The sequence below is a fragment of the Budorcas taxicolor genome, chromosome 10 (assembly GCF_023091745.1).
Source record: "Budorcas taxicolor isolate Tak-1 chromosome 10, Takin1.1, whole genome shotgun sequence".
NCBI lineage: Eukaryota > Metazoa > Chordata > Mammalia > Artiodactyla > Bovidae > Budorcas > Budorcas taxicolor.
Window position 1 is genome coordinate 22,543,756 of NC_068919.1, and position 27,296 is coordinate 22,571,051.

At 40.3% G+C, this 27,296-nt stretch overlaps 1 non-coding gene and 1 gene segment (V, D, J or C); one reads left to right on the forward strand and one right to left on the reverse strand.

Moving 5' to 3' along the window:
- Positions 1-27,296, reverse strand: part of LOC128053828 (T cell receptor delta constant-like) — a 507,065-nt gene that overhangs the window by 232,445 nt on the left and 247,324 nt on the right.
- Positions 2,466-2,537, forward strand: TRNAS-GGA (transfer RNA serine (anticodon GGA)). The gene has a single exon. It is a non-coding gene; the product is annotated as a tRNA-Ser (tRNA).

The window sequence follows — 27,296 nt, forward strand, 5'->3', positions numbered from 1 at the left end:
CAGCCAGAGTGAGATGTTCAATGGGAGCTAGTCATTCTTTTTCTAAACCCTCCTGTAGTTCTTCATTTCACCCAGTCCTTGAACTCATTGGGCGTTTGCTAACTTAGAACTGAAGTCTTTCCTCTGACTAAAAACCTCTTGCCCCAGATAGCCTCAAGGTTCATGCTCTCATTTTCTTCAAGTGTTTGCCCAGATGTTATCCTTCCAGCAAGCCTTCTCTGACCACCTAATCTAAAATTGCAAGGGGAACTACTTTCCAGTGCCCCACCCTCAGCACAACCTAATCCCTTTACCCTGCTTGATTCTCCTCTCCATAGATTCACCTTCTAATATACTATACAATCTACTTATTATGTTTGCAAAGTCACTTTATTCGTGTCCAACTCTGTGCGACCCCATGGACTGCTGCCTACCAGGCTCCTCCGTCCATGGGATTTTCCAGGCAAGAGTACTGGAGTGGGTTGCCATTGCCTTCTCCTACTTATTATGTTTAATGCTTATGAAAATGGAATCTCCATGAATTTGATATCTTTGAGCATTTTGTTAATAGGAATATCTCAAGTGCCTACAAGATAGCCTGGTACAGAGTGGACACTCAATAAACACTTGTTGAATACATTATTTGATCTGAGAACAAACACACTTTCTGCATTGTGATGGAACTGGACACATTGCCCCCACTGCCCCCAGTTCATTCTACATTTACACCAGCCTATGTGCTAGGGACTCTGCCTGTGGATTTCACTGTGAGAGGTAGGAACAACAGATTTCCTGCAAGCCAACCTTCCAGAGAGGGAATTGTCCTCATACAGAGCTCCAGCCTGGTGATTATGTACGTTAATACTGGAAGGAAGCTGAGGTGACAGATCAGGACTGGAAGGCACAGTTTTTACTTTCTGTTGTTATAATCATGGAGCCCAGCCTTTATGCTGTGGTAAGGCCTGGTGCTTCTCATTAATGCAGCTTAAAATCTCCATGTCTCCAGACTGGGATCCTTTTGTAGGGTCTGATGCTGACTCTGCTAGATTGGTGGGTGGTGCCCCAGATTGTGGGGATGTGTGCTGCCACTGGGTAAATTACACACCTGCTGCATCTCTTGTCTTTGTGGGTTTTCTCCAAAAAACACAATTCTAGAAGTCCTGGTATTTTTGCTGTTAACCTGACATACATTCCGTCTTATTTTAAATGTCATAAAACTGGCAAGTGGTTATTATTTCCCCCTTTTTTGATGAGAAAAATGAGGCTTAGGTATATTATATAACTTGTTTAGGGGCACTGAGTTCATAGTAGAAGAGTTTGAACACCAAGGAATGTTTTTTGACACCAAGACTGGCATTCATACGGTTATATTATTAGAATCTCCAATTCTGTATGCAGTGGAATAATAGTTTCAAATATCATCTTGCATATTTTCCTTCTTTAAAATTAATTTTTCCCCTTATAACCCTCTTGTTATAAATTCTGGAGTTGAATCTGATTGAGCCAGGAAAGGGAGATTGCAAAAAAAAATCCAATGAGACTTGAGACCATAGGTTCAAAATCTTGACTTTGTGTTTTGTAATAGACCTAAAAATTTTTGAGAGGAGAAAATACATTAAAAATGAAAATGTTTTTAGTTTCAAGAGCCAAGCACTTGATAATTTTTCCTTTTGAAAGTTTGCATGCCAAGAGCAAATTTCAGGGAAGTTTTTTATCATGAATCCTGCTCTAAAACCCTGAACTAGTAAGTGAAAGTTGCTCAGTCACGTTCGACTCTTTGCAACCCCATGAACTATACCGTCAATGGAATTCTCCAGGCCAGAATACTGGAGTGGGTAGCCTTTCACTTCTGCAGGGGATCTTCCCAACCCAGGGATTGAACCCAGGTCTTCTGTATTGCAGGAGGATTCTTTACAAACTGAGCTATGAAGGAAACCACTTGGGCTAGGAATGCTGATGATAAAAATCATAAGATTGATTGGTTATCCAATCAATGCAAAGGGAAATTTTGTGTGGTTTCTGTCTGGAATTCTGAAAGTTTCCAGCTTTGCAAAATTATATTTTCCAAAATATTTCAGCCACAGTCAAGTAGAAATAGCAGTATGATCGATTTAAATACTGTTTTGCAAAAATATCTGAAAATATTTTCCAATGTGAAGAGGTTCATGGAAAATAACTGGAAATTGAGAACTATTGGGCCAGCCAATGGGATCTCATTAAGGAAGGTACATGGTGAGTGGACCAAGTGAAGGATATGGTTGAATCTCAAAAGACCAATTATTCCTACGGGAAAGAAATTGTGATTCAAGACAGCAGGTAGAGCTGAAGCTTGCATGCTGAGTCTTAGAGAAATACCTAGAAGCTACCACATGACATTTATAGTTACATTTCTTTGACCAGAACTTAGTTCATGGCCATACCTAGCTACAAGAAAGTTTGGACAACACAGAATTTATTTTGAGGCAAAATAAAGGAAGGAAAGGGCTTCCCTGGTGGCTCAGAGGTTAAAGCGTCTGCCTGGAATGCGGGAGACCCAGGTTCAATCCCTGGGTTGGGAAGTTTCCCTGGAGAAGGAAATGGCAAACCACTCTAGTAGTCTTGCCTGGAGAATCCCATGGAGGGAGGCTACAGTCCATGGGGTCGCAAAGAGTCGGACACGACTGAGCAACTTAAAAAAAAAAAAAAAAAAAAAGGAGGGAAAGAGAGCAGAATGGATATTGAGGAGAAAAGTGCATCACAGAGGAAGAAGAAGAAACAAATGGCTTTCAGAACATTATGCTAAAAAGACAGACTTTATGGAGAGATAAATCATACCTGCCAAAAACGAAGCTAAATAAATGAAACAAGCCATTGCAAGAAGAATTTTGATAAGTGGGGGATTTCAACTGTCCTCTTTCAGAATGTGACAGAATTCACAGAAAACAAAACAAAGGTAACAGAATTTAATAGTACAAGAAAAAAGTTGAGTACTTAGGTGCACACACAAATATGAATTCATAGCTTTCAAATAGTTAGTTGTGAGTATGTGTGGTCCCAAAGTAAACCTTAAACTTTTTTGAAAAGTAGAGCTTTTATAGGGATATTCTCTGATCATAATCCGATTAACATAAAAACATAAAAATATAAAAATGAAAAATGTAAACTCTTGAGATGAAAAAATGAATTTCCAAATAAACCATGAAGTAGAGACAAAATTTAAAGAAAAAGTAACCAAGGGTGCCAAAAGCAAAGAAAAGGAATAGTTCACACCAAAACCTATGGGACAGAGTTAAAAGTATATTCAGCAGAGAATTACTAGCCTTAAATGCCTTTCGTGGACATAAATAGTACAACTGAGAAAAGTTTCCCCTTTCCTAATCCTTACAACAAGTGGGATTGGTAACAGATGCATCTGATCAGTGTTTTCTGGAACTTGTTAGAAGAAGCTCTGGTTATGGGGGGTAACTGCTGCACACTGGGGATTAACATCACCAGAAACCATCATGGAGGTCCCACCAGAGGGAACATACTTGTTTTATGTGGTGGATATGGTCATATTCAATATTTTCTCATTATACCATCACATTCTTAAAACCAACTGGTTCAGTTTTGAACACCTGAGTCATCAGTTTTAGGATAAAGTATAATGATACATTCTCAGTCAAAGTGATTCTAGGAAAATAAATGAAAATCTATGTGTTTGTAAGTTGGGAAGGGGTCAGGAAGGGAAGCAAGAGGAACTTGGTTTTTATGTTTTAAGTTTCAAATTAAAGGATTTCTTTGAAGTCTGAGTCTTATTCACCTGTCTTGGAGTTTGCTTATACTCTTGACTTTAAGAATATACAAAAGTTCATCTTCAGAATCAGAGTCCTTTATTCTAAGGAAGAGATCTGGAGACTCAAGTGGATATTTGTTCTTTCAATTAATTCTGTTGAAAAATTTTTTTCCTGTCGTGAATGGTTTCCTTGTGAAACTGTTTTCAGTGTTGAAATCAGTATGTGGCAACATGGTGTTAAATGCTACAGAAAGGTCGTAGGAAATCTGATATCTGTCTAATACAGAAATCAAGTTCACAAATGAAAAATAAGTATTTCTTGACAAACAGTCATTAACAATAAACTTGCTTTGGTAACAGTTTGAGGAAGTAAACATTCAGGATACATCATGAATATTTATAAATACACGGTCAAAGTTCTTCCAGCTTAATCAGTAAGAGTAGAGCCTCTGCTTGAGTTAAAGGAAGATGGAACTAAGTCCGGTTTTCATGTCAAATTTTATTTTGTCTATTATTATAGTTATTACAGCCAGTGCTGTAGGTTCTGAGGGGTATCAGGAACTTTGGTCTGTATACTGCTGATGCTGACCTTTTTAACCTGCCAGCAAGTCCCTGTGGAAGCTGATAATGCTGTGAAGATTGGGACAACTTGGAGAAACAGATTTTTTAAAAAAAAGTGCACTGTTATCTAGGAGGGTGTAAATGTTGAAACATTAAGGTCAGTTTTTACACATATAATTTCTGGAATAGATTCACTTGAAGGCCCCCTCGAATCAAGATGATCATTTGTCTAGAGATTTGGGAAGAAAATCTGATGAATCTGGTATCTGAGGGTACTGATTAGGACTTGTCCATCTCACTGGTAAAACAGGAAAACTGTTTTCAATTATTTTCATATGACGCTTACAGGGAGGGAGGAGGGAGGGGGGTTCAGGATGGGGAACACGTGTATACCTGTGGCAGATTCATGTTGATGTATGGCAAAAACAATACAATATTGTAAAGTATTTAACCTCCAATTAAATAAATTTAAATTAAAAATTTATCGAAGCATAGTTGATTTACAATGTTGTGTAATTTCTATTGCACAGCAAAGTGACTCAATTTTGTATATATATATATATATATAATACACTCTTTTTCATATTCTTTTCCATATGGTTAGTTATAGGATATTGAATACAGTTCTCGACTATGCAGTAGGCCTTTGTTGTTTATACATGGATATTTCCTATAAGATTATTTTCCTGATAGTGAAATTTGTTCTGATCTAGCCTGAAAAGGACAAAGTTGAATTCACTGGTTAGCAAAATGCAAGCAAACAAAAATGGAGGAAGCGGAAGAAAGAGTTGGTGGAGAATATAGAAAAAAATATATTTTTCTGACTGGCAAGAAGTCTTGTGGTAAATCCAGGGACTCTACAAAGGTTAAAATTTTCTGAGATTCTTCTTTAGGAACTGTGCTTATGTAGTAGGGAACTTGAGACTGTGTGAAAGGGTGTCAAAGGGAAGCTGGGTTACAATTGCTAATGATTAAGTGGAAAAGAGACAGCCAAATTTGAATAGATTTTTTTAGTACAATTTTGTTGACTGGTAGCTTCAGTGAGCATCTTATTTTTCCAAGTCATTCCTGGAGAAAGCTGCTCAATTACTGACCCCATGCTATAGCAGTGAAAACAGTGGTGAAGAGAACAATCAATCCATATTCGAAGAGTTATTGCTGGGGCTTATGTAGACCTCTGTCCTCCTTAGTACAGCTGGTCTGAGGTGAGACACCCCATTCTTGGAGCTCTTTGATGCCTTCTAGTTTCCTTTCTCCTAAAAAATTTAAATGAGGAAAATTTATAAAGATCTGATTTGCTATAATAAGAGAAGCTTCATTATGGTGCTCTTATTCAATTCTTTCCTTTAAAAATTACCAAATTAACTGTTAGGGTTCTCTCCTGACTTTATTTTATGAAAGTTTGCTTAAAATGCTGCCTGAGTAATTTTGGCAGATAATAGTGCTCTTTCCATTTCCTGTTGTGTGTTAATTCTTGATCTGATAGCCTCTAAAAAATGTGTGAGATAATTATTTAGGCATCAATTTTTGACTTTCTGTTTTCATGATTCTTGAGCTATATCTCTGCAGCTCCTAACGCAGTTGAAGTCAATGTATCATTGATGAGGCTCCCATGCTTATAAATTTGGGATGATAGGGAATTTTTAGTCAAAAGTTCCTTCTCTTGTAGCATATTTTCTCCTATTTAACCAGTCAAAAGCTGGTTCTACCACTCTGTGTCTGTTAACTAAGTGGGGCCTCTCATTCACACACAAAAAATCTTATTCCTTTGCTGTGAAGTTCAAATGAGAAAATATAAGGAAAGAACAGAAAGGTGGTAATACTGAAGCCTTTGGAATAAGTAGCCCTGTTATGTTGAAACTCCACCTTAAAATATTTATCCAAGGACTGTAATTTCAAATTAAATGTACAGTATAAATAAATCTACATTTGTATTATTTGTAGCCATATATTGGTCCTTAGACATTCCTGAGTGATGAAGAAAATGGATCACAGGCTATAGGTACCAAGACTCTTGCACATACAATGACCAAGAAATAAAAATCCCTGACTTTTCATGGCCTGTGAAGATGTTCACGGACGTGTCTTGGGGTATATAATTCTGCATCATGGAGGGATCTGATCTGAATTTGGATTTCAACTAATAACTAACCCAGCCCACTAATCAGTGCTACCACATGGAGAAGAGAGGAAAAGAACCACCACCACACTCAGGACACGTACTCCCCTGGCAGAGAAAGGAGCAGGGTTGTGGAACAGAGCCACTCTTCCTGGGTCATAAGAAACACGGGCGTGGACTTTTTGCAGAGTAAAGGGAAGTAAAGCCTCTAAAATAATAAAGAATTGATATTATGAATACCAATTTTCAGAAAGTGTTTAAACGAATACCAGCAACATTCTGGAGTTGCATAAAGGTCTTTGAACCAGGGAGTGACTCCCATTGCAAACTGTTCTGGGACAAGAATATTACAGGACCCATAGAGGTGCAGCAGGTTGTATCAGAGTAGATACTATTTCCTTTGCCATTAAACTAAGTCTTTTCACTAATGACTTAGCCAGGAGCTTAGAACTTAATATGTAACTTTGCTTTGTTTTATTAAATTGACTCAAAAAAGCATGCAGCAGGGTGCTTATGAGTGATAATGTTTGGATTAGTTTTATTATTCAGCAAGAAAATCCCAGAAAACTACTCATATTCAATGAAGCAAGCATCCCTTAGAATAGGAAGTTTGACAATGTAGAATCATGGGTGGCCTCTCTTAAAAAACTGGCTTAGGTCACCTTGGAGAGACTCATTTGTAGGATAAATCACCCTTTGGGTTACTAAAGACAACTTTGATTATAGAGAGGTTGCAGGATGTTTAGGGGTTATTTAGCGAGTCTTTCCTTAATAGGATCCATGCATAACCCTACTGTCATTTTAGAGAAAGTGAGCATAATCAGGTCCTTGGATCTGAGACATACAAAACAAAAGATATTATCTGTTAGGTATGGGTCCCAGAAAATGGAAAAAAGCATTGTTGTGTGGACTCACAATATAAATGCCAGAACCACTCTGAATCCAGCATCCTTTGATTTTCTGGGGCTCTAATGATGGTGGTGCATCTACGAAAAAGAGGACACAAAGTCTAAAACCTTGGGAACCCAGGTTTGAGGCCCCCTTGACCAGCTGACATTGGAGTGGGGTCACTCTTCAGGGCCTGGATCAGCAGTGGTCCAGCAGTCCTACACAGACCATGGGGGAGACTGGACATCAACAAAAGCCAAGGCAGGAGTCTACTGGGAGGACCTCTGACGGTGTGTGGAAGCTGCACTAACCTCTTCCAAACTGCCCAAGTCTCTCGGGTTCTTAGGCAGGTCAGGAGCCAGCGCGGGGAAGGCCTCAAAAGAGAGAATGAACTTCCTGCTTATCTGGCAGGTAGTCACTCTAACAATTAGTTGGAAAAATAAAAGAGACATAAGAGTATTTGTATGTATCCTGGGTTTGTAGATCAAGTATATGTATGTTGTTGTCATGAAATATTGTGGGTTCAGGCTTTTTAAATTAGCCTTTTAGTTTTCTTTTAAGGTCCTGCAATAAAAATCTCTCCACATGTTGCGAAGACTCATCTATAGATCACATAGGTATTGCCTGTCTACTGCAGTCAATGTTTCAGCAGGAAAAACTAGGTAAGGAGCCTCTCATAGAATATTATATTATAAAGCTTTTATTCTCTTTTCCCCTCCATGGCTATATGTTATCTTTGCATATAAATACAAATAATGGTTCCATATTTCACAGGAATTATTTGTGACAGTTGCACTAAATGTAAAATTACTCTGTAATGGAAGACTCATGGATTTTGACTGAGGCCATAAAAGATGAGTCTTCATATTCTTGGAAAAGATATGTTTATGTTGTTCCCCATTCTGCCTGCCTCACAATCCTCCTTCCTTCTAAAAAAACTTCCACAATAAAGAAAATCAAAGTTAAAACACCATTTTTTTTTCTCATTCAACTCAGAAATTTTCTTTCAGGCAGAGAGCCAGAGACAGTGAAGAAAGCCTCAGAATTGCAGTCCCTGCAGCAGTGGTGTGGGCTGCAGCCACAGCTGCAGGTTTGGGTACAGACTGGAAGCATCAGGAGGACACTGCATCCATGGCACAGAAGTATGTGGCAGAGAGGCCAGGATGGGAGACTGTGATGTGCAGGGGGCTGCGACGGGCTTTGGTATCAAGGGAGGCTGTTAATCCTCCCTTTTTCCTCACTGCTCCATTTGACATCAATAAAAACAGAGATTCCAGGCTCTTCCCCTGATCCTGTCTGTACCAGAGCAATGTGTCCGAGGTAGTGACTAATGATCGCAGTTGATTCCAGCTTGCCCCTCCCGGATGATCAGGGATGGAGGGCTTTGCTCCACTTTCAGATCTGCATTTAACCCTGTTCAGAGAGAATATTTTAGGAGTTCACTAGCTATTCCTATAATCCAGTTCCTACCCAGGGAACCACAAATGGGTCACACTGAATCTTATCTCCACTTCTGAACACCTTATGACAATTCCTTGACCCCCATGGTTCTCTTTCCAATAAACCCTCAACTCACAGCCTAGTTGAAGCCACAGAATCTCTGCTAGTAGCTTTTTCATGTTTCCTTTTCTTTTTTCTTGTCCACTTCACCGAAGATTCAGATTAAGGTGCCTTGAAAGCTGATTAGGGGTCCTCAAACATGATAACTTTTCCTTTATCTACAGAAACACCATTTCAACACATGTTCCAACCAATTAGAATCACCTCATGCAATTCACTAAGTTCCTCCTTTTTTTTTTTTTTTTTTTTTAAATGCTTTGGACAAAAGGGTGGGTTTCTTTTTTTTTTTTTTTTTTCCTTTTTGAATGTAAGGAGTGCCGCCTTCAGGATATTTGGAGAAATTACTGAGAGAGTAAGCTGTGGAATTGAGAGTAAGCCATAGAATTTGCTTTTTGTAAGCCAATAAGGTGTTTCCAAAAGTTTTTAAGCAAATTAATCCTTAAAAACCTCATTTAATTAGTCAGGACATTTGTCATATGACAGAAATATAATTGAAGTAAGCTTAGTCAAGAAGAGGAAATGCACTGGCTCTTGTAACCTAGGCAGTACAGAATGTATGTATGTATACATTGGTACTAAAGCCTAGGCAGTACAGAATCCATGTATGTATGTATACATTGGCTCCTATAACCTAGGCAATACAGAATATATATATATATATACACATTGGCTCCTATAACCTAGGCAGTATAGAACATATATATGTATGTATATGGGCCTCAGGTATCCAGGGTGCCAGGAAACCAAATCTTTCAAAGATTTTCTTTTATTCCACCTCTCTCTGTACATAAGACTTATTCACTTAGACCACAAATCAGGAGACCTAGATGCAAACCGTTTCTAGCCAAAGTTCATTTCATGGCATGGCCACCAACGACGAATTCCTCTTTCCTATCCCAAATGTAAACATTCTGGGATTTTCTCACCTTAGTCTGAATTAGGTTTTCCTCCAGGGGTCAGTTTATGACTGCAGTGGGGTATAGATGGTATGATTGGCTCAACTGGGTCAGTCATCCACCTCTGAGTCATTCAGGAGTATCAAAGTTGGTGTTAGAATTATTGTCAGTATGCACGTATGTTTAGGCTTTCTGGTGGCTCAGATGGTAAAGAATCTGCCCGCAGTGTGGGAGACTCGGGTTCAATCCCTGGGTCGGGAAGGTCCACTGGAAAAGGAACTGGCAATCCACTGGCAACCTACTCCAGTTTTCTTGCCTGGAGGTCTCATGGACAGGGGAACCTGGTGGGTTGGAGTCCATGGGGATGCAAAGAGTTGGACATGAATAAGCGACTAACGCACATGCATGTGCATACACGTTTATCCTGCTAGATTGTGAGCCCCGGAAGACAGGGACTTCTTTTCTTTATCCTTCTTGATTTTCCAGTGTCTAGCACAGTGATTGGCACATGGTCTCTGTATTTGCTTGTTAAAAGTAAACGTAGGGTGTCTGTAACACAGACTGGGTGGTTGACATAGCAGGAATGTATATCTCACAGTTCTGGAGGCCAGAAGTCCAAGACCAAGGTGTCAGCAGGTTTTTTGACTCAAGCTTCTTTCCTTGGCTTGTGGATCCCTGCCTTCTCATGTTCTTAGATGGTCTTCCTCTGTGTTTGAGCATCCCAATGTCTGTGTCTAATCACCTCTTTTTTTTTTTCTCCTCATCACCTCTTTTTATACGGATACTGGTCAGGTTGGATTAAGGCCCACCCTAATGACCTCTTTTAACTTAATCACTGTTTTAAAGGCCCTATCTTAAAATATAGTCACATTCTAAGGTACTAGGGGTTTAGGTTTCCACATATGAATTTTGGGGTGACACAATTCTTCCCACACTAGTAGGAGTAAAAATAGTTTTTGTTTTAAAGATGGAAATACAGGAGAGTTGAGACTTGGTTCTTGGTATTTACGTGCTGGATATATGAGGGAAATAGAGGAGGCAGAATTCAGGATTTTTTCCCCCTATGATTTGATGCAGACTATGGAATTATAAAATAATACAAATTTTTGCAAACTTTAGAAGTTCAAGTGAAAAGATTGTGTATTTCTACCAATCATCCATTTCATCAGGATCTATTTATGCAAGTATTAACTGATGCTTTAAAAATTCCTTCCTTAGAAGTTGTTAATAATATCACCATTCTCATTTTTGATATACATTTGTGTTATTTTTCTTATTACTTCTCTCATTCTTGATGTTGTGTATTTGTGTTTTCTTTGTTTTTTCCTAACGTATTTTCTAGAACTCTTATAAATTTTAATTTTTGTTTTGCTTTTAAATTAATGCCTACTTTTATTATTAGACTTTCCACTTCTTTATGTTAGTTTATTTTGCCCATTATTATTATTTTTTATTTCTTGAAAGCAAATTTTAGCTTCTTTATTTAACTCTTCATTAATAAATGTATTTAAAGCTATGTATTTCTTATGAGTAGTTCTTTGAACAAATCCATAGATTTTTATATGTAGTACTGTCATTAGAGTAAATTTTTAATGGTCTGCAACTTTAACTTTTAGTTCTTTGACCTGGAAATTATTTAGACTATCATAAGTGGTTAATTTCCTTCAACTTATTTACTATTTAAAAAATTATTAATTTATTATTAATTTAAATTTTATTATAATTTAAATTTAATATTTAATTAAATTATTTTATAATTTATTTAAATTATTTATTTTTTAATTATTAATTTCCAGCTTTATTGTATAGTATTCAGAGAATGTGGCTTTTATACATCTTTCCTATAGCTTCTTTGAGTCGTGATACATGCTCACATTCTGGTAAAAGTTTATATATATGTATATATGTATATATATGCTTATGGGCTGCAAAGTTAGTTTTCATCTCTGGCTCTTTCTCTGAGAAGTATTTGTTAAAGTATCTTATAATTAATATCTTTTAAAATTATTCATATATTTCCCACAAATTTTGCTTTATATTTTTCTGATGCAATATGGTTTTGGAATAAGAACAAACTCATTCACTCATCCTCTTACGAATTGAACAAATAACTATTGAGAATCCATTGTGTTCCAGATTCCAGGTTGATCTCTTAGGCTATAGCAATGAGAACACAAAAATTCAGTCCCTAATGTGGATTTGATGCATTTGAACTGTGGTGTTGAAGAAGACTCTTGAGGGTCCCTTGGACTGCAAGGAGATCCAACCAGTCCATTCTGAAGGAGCTCAACCCTGGGATTTCTTTGGAAGGAGTGATGCTAAAGCTGAAGCTCCAGTACTTTGGCCACCTCATGCGAAGAGTTGACTCATTGGAAAAGACTCTGATGCTGGGAGAGGTTGGGGGCAGGAGGAGAAGGGGACGACCCAGGATGAGATGGCTGGATGGCATCACGGACTCGATGGACGTGAGTCTGAGTGAACTCCAGGAGATGGTGATGGACAGGGAGGCCTGGCGTGCTGCGATTCATGGGGTCACAAAGAGTCGGATATGACTGAGCGACTGAACTGAACTGAATGTTGTGGAAGACACAGCCTGTTTGAGAAAGGGACATTAACACTTATTCAACAATTGCCACCATGTGTGGAGGATGTTGTGATGGGAGAGTACTGGGCACTGTAAGAGTTTAATGGGCAGTTATACTGAATCAAGGAGGCTAGGAAAATCCTTCCTTAAAAAGTACCATTAAAGTAAAAAATAAGCACATTTTAGAATCTGAAAGTATGTATCAGGATTCTAGCAGAAAACTCAAACAAAATTTGCCTAATTTGGGGAGACTTTAATGAGGCACTAGTTACAGAAGTATAAGCAGGGAGTAGGGAACACCTAAGGGATAGTGCTATTTTGGGACTAGCATCACTCTGGGTGTTAAATGGAAGGGAGAGAGTGATTATTGGGACCTGGAGATAAAGAGGCTCTTTGGAGAGGCTGTCTTAAAGAGCTGACCTTGTGATAGAGGTTCAATGTCAGCCTATGTCAGTCTCACAGGTAGGAAGCTGGGGCATTATATCAGTTCAGTTCAGTCGTTCAGTCGTGTCTAACTCTTTGCAACCCAATGGACTACAGCACGCTGGGCTTCCCTGTCCATCACCAACTCCCAGAGTTTATTCAAACTCATGTCCATTGAGTCTGGGATGCCATCCAACCATCTCTTCCTTGGTCGTCCCCTTCCCCTCCTGCCTTCAATCTTTCCCAGCATCAGGATCTTTTCCAATGAGTTGGTTCTTTGCATCAGGTATTGGAGCATCAGGTATTTGGAGCTCTTGGCATCCAAAGTATTGGAGCTTCAGCTTCAACATCAGGCTTTCCAATGAATATTAGGACTGATTTCTTTTAGGATGGACTGGTTGGATCTCCTTGCAGTCCAAGGGACTCTCAAGAGTCTTCTCCAACACTACAGTTCAAAAGCATCAATTTTTCGGCTCTCAGCTTTCTTTATAGTCCAACTCTCACATCCATACATGACTACTGGAAAAATCATAGCTTTGACTAGATGGCCCTTTGTTGGCAAAGTAATGTCTCTTCTTTTTAATATGTTGTCTAGGTATGTCATAACTTTTCTTCCAAGGAACAAGCGTCTTTTAATTTCATGGCTTCAGTCACCATCTGCAGGGATTTTGGAGCCCCCCAAAAATAGTCTCTCACTGCTTCCACTGTTTCCCCATCTATTTGCCATGAAGTGGTGGGACCAGAGGCCTTGATCTTAGTTTTCTGAATGTTGAGTTTTAAGCCAACTTTTTCACTCTCCTCTTTCACTTTCATTAAGAGACTCTTTAGTTCTTCTTCACTTTCTACCTTAAGTGTGGTGTCATCTGCATATCTGAGGTTATTGATATTTCTCCTGGCAATCTTGATTCCAGCTTGTACTTCATCCAGCCCAGCGGTTCTCATGATGTACTCTGCATAGAAGTTAAATAAGCAGGGTGACAATATACAGCCTTGACGTACTCCTTTTCCTATTTGGAACCAGTCTGTTGTCCATGTCCAGTTCTAACCGTTGCTTCCTGATCTGCATATAGGCTTCTCAAGAGGCAGGTTAGGTGATCTGGTATGCCCATCTCTTTCAGAATTTTCCACAGTTTATTGTGATCCACACAGTCAAAGGCTTTGGCATAGTCAATAAAGCAGAAATAGATGTTTTTCTGGAACTCTCTTGCTTTTTCGATGATCCAGCGGATGTTGGCAATTTGATCTCTGGTTCCTCCACCTTTTCTAAAACCAGCTTGAACATGTGGAATGAAATTTCCTGCTTACTTTCCTCAAAACTTGTTATGGAATGAAGACTGGCTGAGAATGAATCAGTAATATGTAGAGAAATCTAATGCTAGGCTTCCAAGGTGGTGCTAGTGGTAAATCACCCACCTGCCAATGCAGGAGACATAAGAGACATGGGTTCAATCCCTGGGTCAGGAAGATCCCCTGGAGGAGGGCTTGGCAACACGCTCCAGTATTCTTGCCTGGAGAATCCCATGGACAGAGGAGCCTGGTGGGTTCATAGGGTTGCAAAGAGTCGGACATGACTGAGATGACTTAGCAGATACACACGTGCAGTGATCTTCAAAGTAGGGAAGAGATATGTATTTAAGGGAATCAGTTTCTAGATCCTTGACTTCTCTATGTACTCTTTCCTAAAAATAATCTGCCTGAGAACTTGACTGTGATTCTCATTTCCTAACTTTCATTTCACAACTGTCCTTCTTACTTTACACGGAATTTTTGCAGCACTGCTCTGAGGTTGAAAAACCACTAGGGCATTAAGGAAAAGGATATTTCTTCTTATTGGTGTCAGGAAAGCATTTTATCAAAGAAATTAAATCTGACCTCAGTCATTTCATTAAGAAATGTGCTTTCAAAAATCTTTTTTACCTGTTATATTAAAAAAAAAACCTTCAAAAATTATAATGTATTTAGGTTGTTTTCATTAAGTATGCATTACTAGTAATTGTATTTACAACTCAATCCAGGAAAAAAAAAAAACAACTTTTAACAATTAGAGCAGTATGATTAGGGAAAATTAAAAAATAATTTTAATTTCATACATGTTTTGCAGACATTTTTGGTAATCATTAAAAGACTTTTAAAGACAAAATGTATTGGAGAAATTGAATGGAAATATGATTTTAAGAAAAGAAAGGAGTAATATGACATCTTGTTCATGAGTTTTAATTGGATATTGATGGATATCAGATCACTTTGGCATTAAGATTTCATTGCATATATTTATAAGCTATTATATGAGTTTTGAGAATGTCAATATTTATACTGCAGTGGAATTTATAACCTTTCGAATTACTTAAACATTTAAAGTAATTATAAAATATTTTAGAAGTCATCTTAAAAATGTGTAAAGGTTTTACAGTTTTCTAAATTCCATCAGTCATCTAAAGTGCTGATTGGCCTACAAACACACATGCTTTGATGACAATGCAGAATTATTGGCAATGTCAGTTTTGGTTAATCCTTTAACCATTCTTTAAATTTATATCTTCTACAGATTGGTGGAAAATATCACTCATTGAAATTCATGAGACTTCTCCAATGTTTCCCCTTAAATCTGAATCTAAATGAAGTAAGACAGAACCAAAGATTTTTAGATCTGACATCACTCACCTTTCTGAAATTGCAAATGTTCTGTGTGAGAAATTATCAGTGTAATTCTGAGCTTCTAGAAAAGGTTATCTGCATCAGCCTTCCCATTAAGCAGGAATTTCCTTCTACCAAAGGGTAGACTTCCATTGCTGCAGTCAGTGGAACGTGCCCATTCCTGATGTCGCAGAGACAATAAAGCTTCCAAAGAGAAGTGAGACAAAGAGCTGTGTTAGGAGAGAAAGAACATGAAAGCTCCATACTCTCGGTTTTGTTAGTAACCAAAGCAGACAAACAGTGTTAGGAAAGCATATTAATAGGAATCAAAATATCCTAATGTGGTCTCAACGCCTAAAAGTTCTATTCTGACCATGGTCTTAAACAAATACTAACCTAAGCACATGTGATATTTTGGTTTATAATAAGAAATGATATCTGATCTTCATGCCATTTTTGGCACCTAAAACTCTTGGAATTTCTTGTGGGAAGAGCCTTAAAGTTATCTTATATTATGTTAATGAGGAGATTTTCAGAGAGCATCTCAAGACAGTGGCTGGTTGACAGAGGAGCCAACCCTGTGGTTCAGTTCAGTTCAGTCGCTCAGTCGTGTCCGACTCTTTGCGACCCCACGAATTGCAGCACGCCAGGCCTCCCTGTCCATCACCAACTCTTGGAGTTCACTCAGACTCATGTCTATCGAGTCCATGATGCCATCTCATCCTCTCTCGTCCCCTTCTCCTCCTGCCCCCAATCCCTCCCAGCATCAGAGTCTTTTCCAGTGAATCAACTCTTCACATGAGGTGGCCAAAGTACTGGAGTTTCAGCTTTAGCATCATTCCTTCCAAAGAAATCCCAGGGTTGATCTCCTTCAGAATGGACTGGTTGGATCTCCTTGCAGTCCAAGGGACTCTCAAGAGTCTTCTCCGACACCACAGTTCAAAAGCATCAATTTTTCAGCGCTCAGCCTTCTTCACTGTTCAACTCTCACATCCATACATGACCACAGGAAAAACCATAGCCTTGACTAGACGGACCTTAGTCGGCAAAGTAATGTCTCTGCTTTTGAATATGCTATCTAGGTTGGTCATAACTTTCCTTCCAAGGAGTAATCGTCTTTTAATTTCATGGCTTCAGTCACCATCTGCAGGGATTTTGGAGCCCCCCAAAATAAAGTCTGACACTGTTTCCACTGTTTCTCCGTCTATTTCCCATGAAGTGATGGGACCAGATGCCATGATCTTCCTTTTCTGAATGTTGAGCTTTAAGCCAACTTTTTCACTCTCCTCTTTCACTTTCATCAAGAGGCTTTTTAGTTCCTCTTCACTTTCTGCCATAAGGGTGGTGTCATCTGCATATCTGAGGTTATTGATATTTCTCCTGGCAATCTTGATTCCAATTGTGTTTCTTCAAGTCCAGCATTTCTCATGATGTACTCTGCATAGAAGTTAAATAAGCAGGGTGGCAATATACAGCCTTGATGTACTCCTTTTCCTATTTGGAACCAGTCTGTTGTTCCATGTTCAGTGCTAACTGTTGCTTCCTGACCTGCATACAGATTTCTCAAGAGGCAGGTCAGGTGGTCTGGTATGCCCATCTCTTTCAGAATTTTCCACAGTTTATTGTGATCCACACAGTCAAAGGCTTTGGCATAGTCAATAAAGCAGAAATAGATGTTTTTCTGGAACTCTCTTGCTTTTTTGATGATCCAGCGGATGTTGGCAATTTGATCTCTGGTTCTTCTGCCTTTTCTAGAACCAGCTTGAACATCAGGGAGTTCACGGTTCATGTATTGCTGAAGCCTGGCTTGGAGAATTTTGAGCATTACTTTCTAGCATATGAGATGAGTGCAATTGTGTGGTAGTTTGAGCATTCTTTGGCCTTGGCTTTCTTTGGGATTGGAATGAAAACTGACCTTTTCCAGTCCTGTGGCCACTGCTGAGTTTTCCAAATTTACTGGCCTATTGAGTGCAGGACTTTCACAGCATCATCTTTCAGGATTTGAAATGGCTCAACCGGAATTCCATCACCTCCACTAGCTTTGTTCGTAGTGATGCTTTCTAAGGCCCACTTGACTTCACATTCCAGGATGTCTGGCTCTAGATGAGTGATCACACCATCGTGATTATCCAGGTCGTGAAGATCTTTTTTGTACAGTCCTTCTGCGTAGTCTTGCCACCTCGTCTTAATATCTTCTGCTTCTGTTAGGTCCGTACCATTTCTGTCCTTTATTGAGCCCATCTTTGAATGAAATGGTATCTCTAATTTTCTTGAAGAGATCTTGTCTTTCCCATTCTGTTCTTTTCCTCTATTTCTTTGCATTGATCGCTGAAGAAGGCTTTCTTCTCTCTTCTTGCTATTCTCTGGAACTCTGCATTCAGATGCTTATATCTTTCCTTTTCTCCTTGGCTTTTCACTTCTCTTCTTTTCACAGCTATTTGTAAGGCCTCCCCAGACAGCCATTTTGCTTTTTTGCATTTCTTTTCTATGGAGATGGTCTTGATCCCTGTCTCCTGTACAATGTCATGAACCTCATTCCATAGTTCATCAGGCACTCTATCAGATCTAGGCCCTTAAATCTATTTCTCACTCCCACTGTATAATCATAAGGGATTTGATTTAGGTCATACCTCAATGGTCTAGTGGTTCTCCCTACTTTCTTCAGTTTAAGTCTGAATTTGGCAATAAGGAGTTCATGATCTGAGCCACAGTCAGCTCCTGCTCTTGTTTCTCCTGACTGTATAGAGCTTTTCCATCTCTGGCTGCAAAGAATATAATCAATCTGATGTCGGTGTTGACCATCTGGTGATGTCCATGTGTAGAGTCTTCTCTTGTGTTGTTCGAAGAGGGTGTTTGCTATGACCAGTGCATTATCTTGGCAAAAGTCTATTAGTCTTTGCCCTGCTTCATTCTGCATTCCAAGGCCAAATTTACCTGTTACTCCAGGTGTTTCTTGACTTCCTACTTTTGCATTCCAGTCCCCTAGAATGAAAAGGACATCTTTTTAGGTGTTAGTTCTAAAAGGTCTTGTAGGTCTTCATAGAACCATTCAACTTCAGCTTCTTCAGCGTTACTGGTTGGGGCATGGACTTGGATTACTATGTTATTGAATGGTTTACCTTGGAAACGAACAGAGAACATTTTGTCGTTTTTGAGACTGCATCCAAGTACTGCATTTTGGACTCTTTTGTTGACCATGATGGCTACTCCATTTCTTCTGAGGGATTCCTGCCCACAGTAGTAGATATAATGGTCATCTGAGTTAAATTCACCCATTCCAGTCCATTTTAGTTTGCTGATTCCGAGAATGTCGATGTTCACTCCTGCCATCTCTTGTTTGAACACTTCCAATTTGCCTTGATTCATGGACCTGACATTCCAGGTTCCTATGCAATATTGCTCTTTACAGCATCAGACCTTGCTTCTATCACCAGTCACATCCACAGCTGGGTATTGTTTTTGCTTTGGCTCCATCCTTTCATTCTTTCTGGAGTTATTTCTCCACTGACCTCCAGTAGCATATTGGGCACCTACTGACCTGGGGAGTTCCTCTTTCAGTATCCTATCATTTTGCCTTTTCATACTGTTCATGGGGTTCTCAAGGCAAGAATACTGAAGTGGCTTGCCATTCCCCTCTCCAGTGGACCACATTCTGTCAGACCTCTCCACCATGACCCGCCTGTCTTGGGTTGCCCCACGGGCATGGCTTAGTTTCATTGAGTTAGACAAGGCTGTGGTCCTAGTGTGATTAGACTGACTAGTTTTCTGTGAATATGGTTTCAGTGTGTCTGCCCTCTGATGCCTTCTTGCAACACCTACCATCTTACTTGGGTTTCTCTTACCTTGGGCAGGACAGAAGCCGGGAGGACTCCATGCCCGAACGGCAGCAGCCAAGAGGAGCTACCCCGCGTCCGAGGTCAGGGGCGATGGCTGAGAGGAGCCTCTCCATGTCTGAGGCCAGGGAGAGCGGCCGCGAGAAGCCACCCAGCATCCATGGTCGGGGCGGCGGCCGGGAGGAGCCACCCCACATCCAAGGAGCGGTGGCTGCATGGGCGCAGGAGGGCCTAGAGGAGCCATCCCACGTTGAAGGTCAGGAAGGGCGGCAGTGAGGAGATACCCCTCATCCAAGGTAAGGAGCAGCAGCTGCGCTTTGCTGGAGCAGCCGTGAAGAGATACCCCATCCTTTGATTAGAGGGTTGCAACCTGTAGGCCCATCCCCCTGCTCTCCAGAGAGGGGATGCAGCTGTTGAATCTATTGATAATGGACAATGATTTAATCAGTCATATCTAAACAATGAACCCCCTATAAAAACCTTTAAGGCTGGGGTTCAGAGAGCCTCTGGGTTGGTGAACAGGTGGAGATTCAGGAAGAGTGGTGTGCTGAAGATCAGCTTGAAAGCTCTCCTTTCTTCATATCTTGCCCTACCCATCTCTTTTACCTGGCTGTTCCTGAACTGTATGCTTTTATAATAAACTCGTGATCTAGTGAGAAAACAAGCTTCCTCAGTTCTGTGGGCCACTCCAACAAATTAATACTCCCCACTGCCTCTTGAGAAACCTGTATGCAGGTTAGGAAGCAACAGTTAGAATTGGACATGGAACAACAGACTGGTTCCAAATTGGGAAAGGAGTACATCAAGGCTGTATATTGCCACCCTGCTTATTTAACTTATACACAGAGTACATCATGAGAAACGCTGGGCTGGAAGAAGCACAAGGTGGAATCAAGATTGCCAGGAGAAATATCAATAACCTCAGATATGCAGATGACACCACCCTTATGGTAGAAAGTGAAGAAGAACTAAAGAGCCTCTTGATGAAAGTGAAAGAGGAGAGTGAAAGATTGGCTTAAAACTCAACATTCAGAAAACTAAGATCAAGGCATCTGGTCCAACCACTTCATGGCAAATAGATGGGGAAACAGTGGAAGCAGTGAGAGACTGTTTTTGAGGGGCTCCAAAGTCACTGCAGATGGTGATTGCAACCATGAAATTAAAAGATGCTTACTCCTTGGAAGAAAAGTTATGACCAACCTAGACAGCACATTAAAAAGCAGAGATGTTACTTTGCCAACAAAGGACCCTCTAATCAAGCTATGATTTTTCCATTAGTCATGTATGGATGTGAGAGTTGGACTATAAAGCTGAGCACAGAAGAATTGATGCTTTTGAATTGTGGTGTTGGAGAAGACTCTTGAGAGTCCCTTGGACTGCAAGGAGATCCAACCAGTCTATCCTAAAGGAGATCAGTCCTGAATATTCATTGGAGAGACTGATGTTGAAGCTGAAACTCCAATACTTTGGCCACCTCATGCGAAGGACTGACTCATTTGAAAAGACCCTGATGTTGGGAAAGATTGAAGGTAGGAGGAGAAGGGGATGACAAAGGATGAGATGATTGGATGTCATCACCGACTCAATGGACATGAGTTTGAGTAAACTGTGGCAGTTGGTGATGGACAGGGAGTCCTGGTGTACTGTAGTCCATGGGGTCGAAAACAGTCAGACACGACTGAGTGGCTGAACTGAACTGATGGGAAGATCTCCTACCTATCCACCCACCCACCATATTAGAAACTGGGATTCAGAACATCTGTTTAGCACAGAAGCAGGACAGGATATTCTTGCCTAGACAGTAGGTAGAAAAGTGAACTGAGGCAAAATTAGGGATAAGATTAGCTGATACCTGCATATCTACCAGACTTTTATTTTATGAATATCTCTGCATGGCAAAAAATATTTTACATTTTTGCTTATTTCTTCATTAGCCTGCATTAGCTCACTCTTGCCTTGTAGAATATTTGTTATAGTATGCTAGGGTATATGTTGTATTTCCTTCTAGGCCGGGGGGATATTAAAAACTCACAGCCCAATATTTAATAACCTGTTTGTTATTTGGTATGGATATCAGAACAGACACAGGTTGTGGGGAGAAATTCAGAGTGTTGAACAGAATCCTGGTGAGGATTCCAAGCTATTCCACTGTTTAATTGCTGGCTGTGCCAAGCATTTTCTCTTTAGTTGCTGGGTCATGAATAAGTCTGGGAGAGGAACCAAGACAGCCAAAATGGTAGGGGTTGGAAGTGAGCATGTAAGGGGCCGTTAGGAAATGGCTAGTTGCTAATGAGCATGGTATTTCCATTTTTAACAAGCAATAAGCTTTTATAGTGTATAATCAGGGAAAGTCAGTCATGTATCTAGTAGTTGCTAAGTCGCTTTAGTCGTGTCCGACTCTGTGCAACCCCATAGACGGAAGCCCACCAGGCTCCCCCGTCACTGGGATTTTCCAGGCAAGAACACTGGAGTGGGTTGCCATTTCCTTCTCCAATGCATGAAAGTGAAAAATGAAAGTGAAGTGACTCAGTCGTGTCCAACTCTTAGCGACCCCATGGACTGCAGCCTACCAGGCTCCTCTGTCTATGGGCTTTTGCAGGCAAGAGTACTGGAGTGGGTTGCCATTGTCTTCTCCGATCTAGTAGTTAGCTTTGCCTGAAATTCATGTGAAGTGTCATTAGGAGGGGTAGTGCCCCAGTAGATTCATTGTTCCCAGATCCTATTAACTGAGGGCATATAACATACTTTTCCATTTCTTATTCCAAACAGAATTATTTGGTTAAATAGTTTAAATTAGGTAAACATCTTAATCAACTCTGCTTTAAAAAGATGAACTTTAATGAAATGGGGCTAATCAAACTTTTTACCATCTGAACATAATTTGTGGTTGCAAAACACTCCCATGGACATGAATCAATGGACATGAGTTTGGATAAACTCAGGGAGTTGGTGATGGACAGGGAGGCCTGGTGTGCTGCAGTCCATGGGGTAGCAAAGAGTCAGACACCACTGAGCAACTGAGCTGAACTGAACTGAACACTCCCATAATAACAATGTAACTGTGGTTGTTCTCAAGGTTTGAGGGTGAAGACTGTAGTCTTTAACTCCCAGGTGATTGCTACATGCCACGTCTACTCTAGAGTCATTGATCTAGAACAGTAGAAAGAAAAAGAAAGCACAATATAACATTTAGCACTAATTTTTGTACTGTCAGTATTGATTCCCTTTTCCATCAGGACTTCAAAAGAAAGCAAAAAAAATTTTTTTTGGGGGGCTCATTTGTCTTCCCTGATTTTTCATGGAAACCCCTCTCTGGAGCATTCTGGAACTCTGGAACCCTCTCATTAGACTTAACTATTTCAGTCATGGAATATCTTCTCCAACTTTATCATTCACTCAAAGTGGGCAGATAGAATTAAATGCTCCAAGAATGGGGTCTTCATGGCTATGTACTGGGGAGGGCGGATTATGGACATACAAAGAAATATTGGCATCATTTTTTCTATTTTATTATTTTTTTTCCTTTCACATAAGTAAGGTGGAATCATTTCCAGGTCCAGACATCCCCAGTTTCTCAGGGGATGTTAGGTGGTGACTCTGGCTATGGCAGCTGCTTGGCCCCATCTTTGGACCTGGTTCTTCTAAATGGCTCACCTTCTCCCAGAAGCAGTGGTAGCATAACCAGAGACTAAACTTTTTGTTTTCTTAAAATTATTAATTTGCATTTGCTGACAAGTACTAGATAGCATATTCAAAAGCAGAGACATTACTTTGATGTCTAAGGTCCGTCTAGTCAACGCTATGGTTTTTCCTGTGGTCATGTATGGATGTGAGAGTTGGACTGTGAAGAAGGCTGAGCGCCGAAGAATTGATGCTTTTGAACTGTGGTGTTGGGGAAGACTCTTGAGAGTCCCTTGGACTGCAAGGAGATCCAACCAGTCCATTCTGAAGGAGACCAGCCCTGGGATTTCTTTGGAAGGAATGATGCTAAAGCTGAAACTCCAATACTTTGGCCACCTCATGCGAGGAGTTGACTCATTGGAAAAGACTCTGATGCTGGGAGGGATTTGGGGCAGGAGGAGAAGGGGACGAGAGAGGATGAGATGGCTGGATGGCATCACTGACTCGATGGACGTGAGTCTGAGTGAACTCTGGGAGATGGTGATGGACAGGGAGGCCTGGCATGCTGCGATTCATGGGGTCAGAAAGAGTTGGACACCACTGAGCGACTGAACTGAACTGAACTGAACTAGCAGCACATGAAATCCCTTTGGACGTGTTTGTTCTCTTTCCTTACCTTCTAGATCAGGCCAATTGTGCTTTAAGGAAATTTGAGAAAAAGAGGGTGGAATTAGGTTGAAGTCAGAAATGGAAAACAATGAGATAAATGTGATGTAGTTTGTCACACTGTTTTGTAATTGTAAAGAAATTAGATGTGGGTGCACACACACCACAAAATTAGACAGCCCAGGCTGGGAGGTAAGGGGTGAAGAAATTCTCCAAGCCCAGAAATAGAAGATTTCTACTGTGTGTTTTAATACTGATCAAAGCTGAGGAAAATAACAAATAAGATTTGTGGGGAGTATGAAACGTTCAGTTTCAGATATATTGACTTTGATATGATCATGGAACATGCAGATGGAGAATACAGCTTTAGTTAGAGCTGTAAAAATCCCTGGATGGTAGTGACACAGAATATCTGACCTCTCCTATATAAGAGCAGGGTTTTGAAAGTTAAATACATATGAATGTAAATACTTTATAAAGCATTATGTACCTCCATTATTTTTATTACTATTTTGAGAACTTCAGCTTATAGATATCCTTTCTGTGTTTCCTATAGGCAGATGGAATAATATTTTTTTCCTCTACAGAAGTCCATGATTTTCTGTTCCTTTTATCCCAGCTACTTCCCCCGACCTCTGCACAGATGCTGAGGTCTGAGGTTTCTGTAAGCCTCTCTCCGTTGCTCATCTCACTGTGCATCACTGTAAGCACAGAAATACATTGCAGCATCCTCCGGCTGGGAGTCTGAGATCCTGAGACTGAAAGCTTTGGCTTCTTTCTGGAAGTTCACAGAGTAGCGATCGTTGGTTGCATTCTGTTGTTCATAAGCATTTTGGTGAATAATGAAAACCATCTCCCCGCTGGGAGGCTGTTTGTACCAGAACAAATAATAATTACTCTCACTGGTGGTATATGTGCAGTCCAGGGTCACTGTGCCTGTCTCCTGTACAGACTCTTCTGGTTGAGGCTGAGTGACCGTCTGGGCCACACTGGGTCCTGTGGGAAGGAGGAGAGAAAGGTCCAACTGGGTGTCACAGGAGAGAGAAAGCAGGCAGATACCCAAGCTGGTTCCCATTTGCCACCCACATTTCTTCTGCTTGATCTAAACTTCAAGTAAAATTCATCAGCTTTCTTGCCCCCTGTAGCTTGGACCCATGAGGAAGTAACAAGATACCTGTGTTAATAATTTTTCTTCCTACTTCCCTGTCCTAGTGGCTGTTAGTAAAAGCAAATACATATGCTTTCCTTACCAAGACAGATGGAGACCACGGCTGCCCACAGCAAACCGGGGCCTGCCATGCTGGCAGTTCTCTCATTCAGGGAGATAAACCCTGTTGTTCTCATCAGAACCTTGGTGACATCCTGGCTTCAGAACAGGAACTGGTTTATCAGATGGGCCGTTGGTTCTCTGTCGTCAGCCGTGCAAGCAGTGCCCTCTTCAGGTCATGGAAATAATTGCTGAGGCAATGCCTATGATGATTCACTCCTCTACACAGAAGGAACTCGGTTTTGTCAAGAAATCTGTTCTATAAGGAGTCTGTGACCATTGGAGAGAAGGGATTCAAGGATTCACTATTGGAGAAGAACGCTTGGAGGAGATAAAGTTTTGAGGTGTGCTTATGGGACCAATATGATTTGACCAGCCTGATATATACATGAAAGGGAAATTTGGGTGAGTGGAAAAACCAGAAAAGAAATTCAAGAGACTGAGATGCTTATGGGTTGGTAAGGAGAATAGATGGACTGGAATAGAGGTATATTTTGAGAAGAAGTAGGAATGAGGTTTAAATAATGAGGATGAGCAGATTCAGGGACAGGGATAATGATATTAATAAAAATTGAGACTTGGTAAGTAAGGATATGATCATACATCTACAGGGACTGGATTTTCATAAATATGATCTATTTCACTATCTTTTGAAAAAATAAGGTGTCAGCTTCTATTTTTCCAGTTATGTAATCACTCAAGTACCCACCTGCTCTTTTTAGAAATCAGCCCAATAAAGTTCACTTTGAACTTTCTTCCATTCTTTCTCTATCAAAATTTTAAAGCACCTCTGTTTTAATTTTGTCTCCTTGCAACCCTCAAAAAGGAGCCTAAAGCAAGAATTCAGGTGAAGGCAGTTTATTTAGGAAGTGATCTTAAGAAGCAGAAATGAGAAAGTGGGTACCACAGTACTGAGGCTTGATTCTGCCAGGATCTCCAAGAAACATACAAGATGCATCTCAGAATTATCATTGGGAGGCAAGAATCTGTGTATGCATACATCCCTTTTCCTTCTGGTTGGTGCTTGCTGGCAGGGGTGGTAATTCCCCTTTAGTTTCAGGCTGTGCTTGCCCATGGACTGAATGAGCTCCCAAGGAATCAGAGAAGGCCCTGGGGTATGAAGTAAAACTAATACACAGTGGATGCTTAATGTTGCATGTTATCAGCTTGAGATGAGTCCCAGTGTCCGCAGATTGGTCATAGCTATTGATAACATCAGACCTAGGTATCTGGATGCGACAATAAGGCACAGGAGATGTTTGTTACAGAGCTTGCTTTGACAATACACAGATGTGGGCTTGCCTCATGTTATTTACACTGCGTCTCTGAGTATTCAAGATTGTGGCAGGCTGCAAACCATCTGAAACACTTGATACACGAAGCGGTATGACCTGAGCTTCAGGCCCCACTCCTTTAAGTAGTACTCATCTTCTCCCTCCTCGGCAATGCTCTCCAAACTTCTGTATATCAGACAGAACTTTAGCAGACTCAAATTCTTACCAGGTGTGGTGGCCCAGACCCTCATTGCTGAGAGGCCTCTGTTCTTAGTTTGTTCTTTTTAGACCTTGTTGCCACAGTGACCATTTGCTGTTTTTACTGGGCCTGGAAATACCCCATGTGAAACACTTGCATTCCAGAAATATTCATTTTTGTTTTCATTGTGCTACAACAACCTGGTACTCCATGATAATCAGGGTCAATAACCCCTCCATCTAGTAATTCCTGTCTTTGCCTGCTGGACCATCAGCTCAAGGAGTTCAAAGTGACCTAGGTGGCAGTCAGGGCTGCAGGTTCAGTGAAATCAACCTAGGTTATTTCTTAAGTCTGTGGTAAGACCAGTGGGGTCCCTCCTTGGTTATGTCCACACTGTCACAACTGTTGTGTACCAAAATAGGTATCTTTTTCTGAGGAGTTTCCGTTTTGGTCAAGGAAGACAGTTAAAAGGACAAACACCTATGAACAACTTGGAAAAGATTAAGATTCTTGGAGGTAAGAGTTCCCAGGAAAATTATAAAGATTTGTTAGACAGAAGAAATGCTTCAGAAATCTAACTGATCGTGTATACCATATGAAGCTATGATGGTTACAGATGATATCACAAATGAAGACACCTTGTAAAACTGGAAAGTACTATACAGGTTATTATATTTACTTAAGGACTACAAATCACAGACATTCATCTCTCTGTGTTTCTTATATTTAGATAGGAACAACTATTATTTCAAGGAGAAGTCAATGATTTTCTGTTCCTCGTACCCCAACTATTTCCCCCGACCTCTGCACAGATGCTGAGGTCTGAGGTTTCTGTAAGCCTCTCTCTGTTGCCCATCTCACTGTGCACCACTGTAAGCACAGAAATACATTGCAGCATCCTCCAGCTGGGAGTCTGAGATCCTGAGACTGAAAGCTTTGGCTTCTTTCTGGAAGTTCACAGAGTAGCGATCGTTGGTTGAATTCTGTTGTTCATAAGCATATTGGTGAATAATGAAAACCATCTCTCCACTGGGAGGC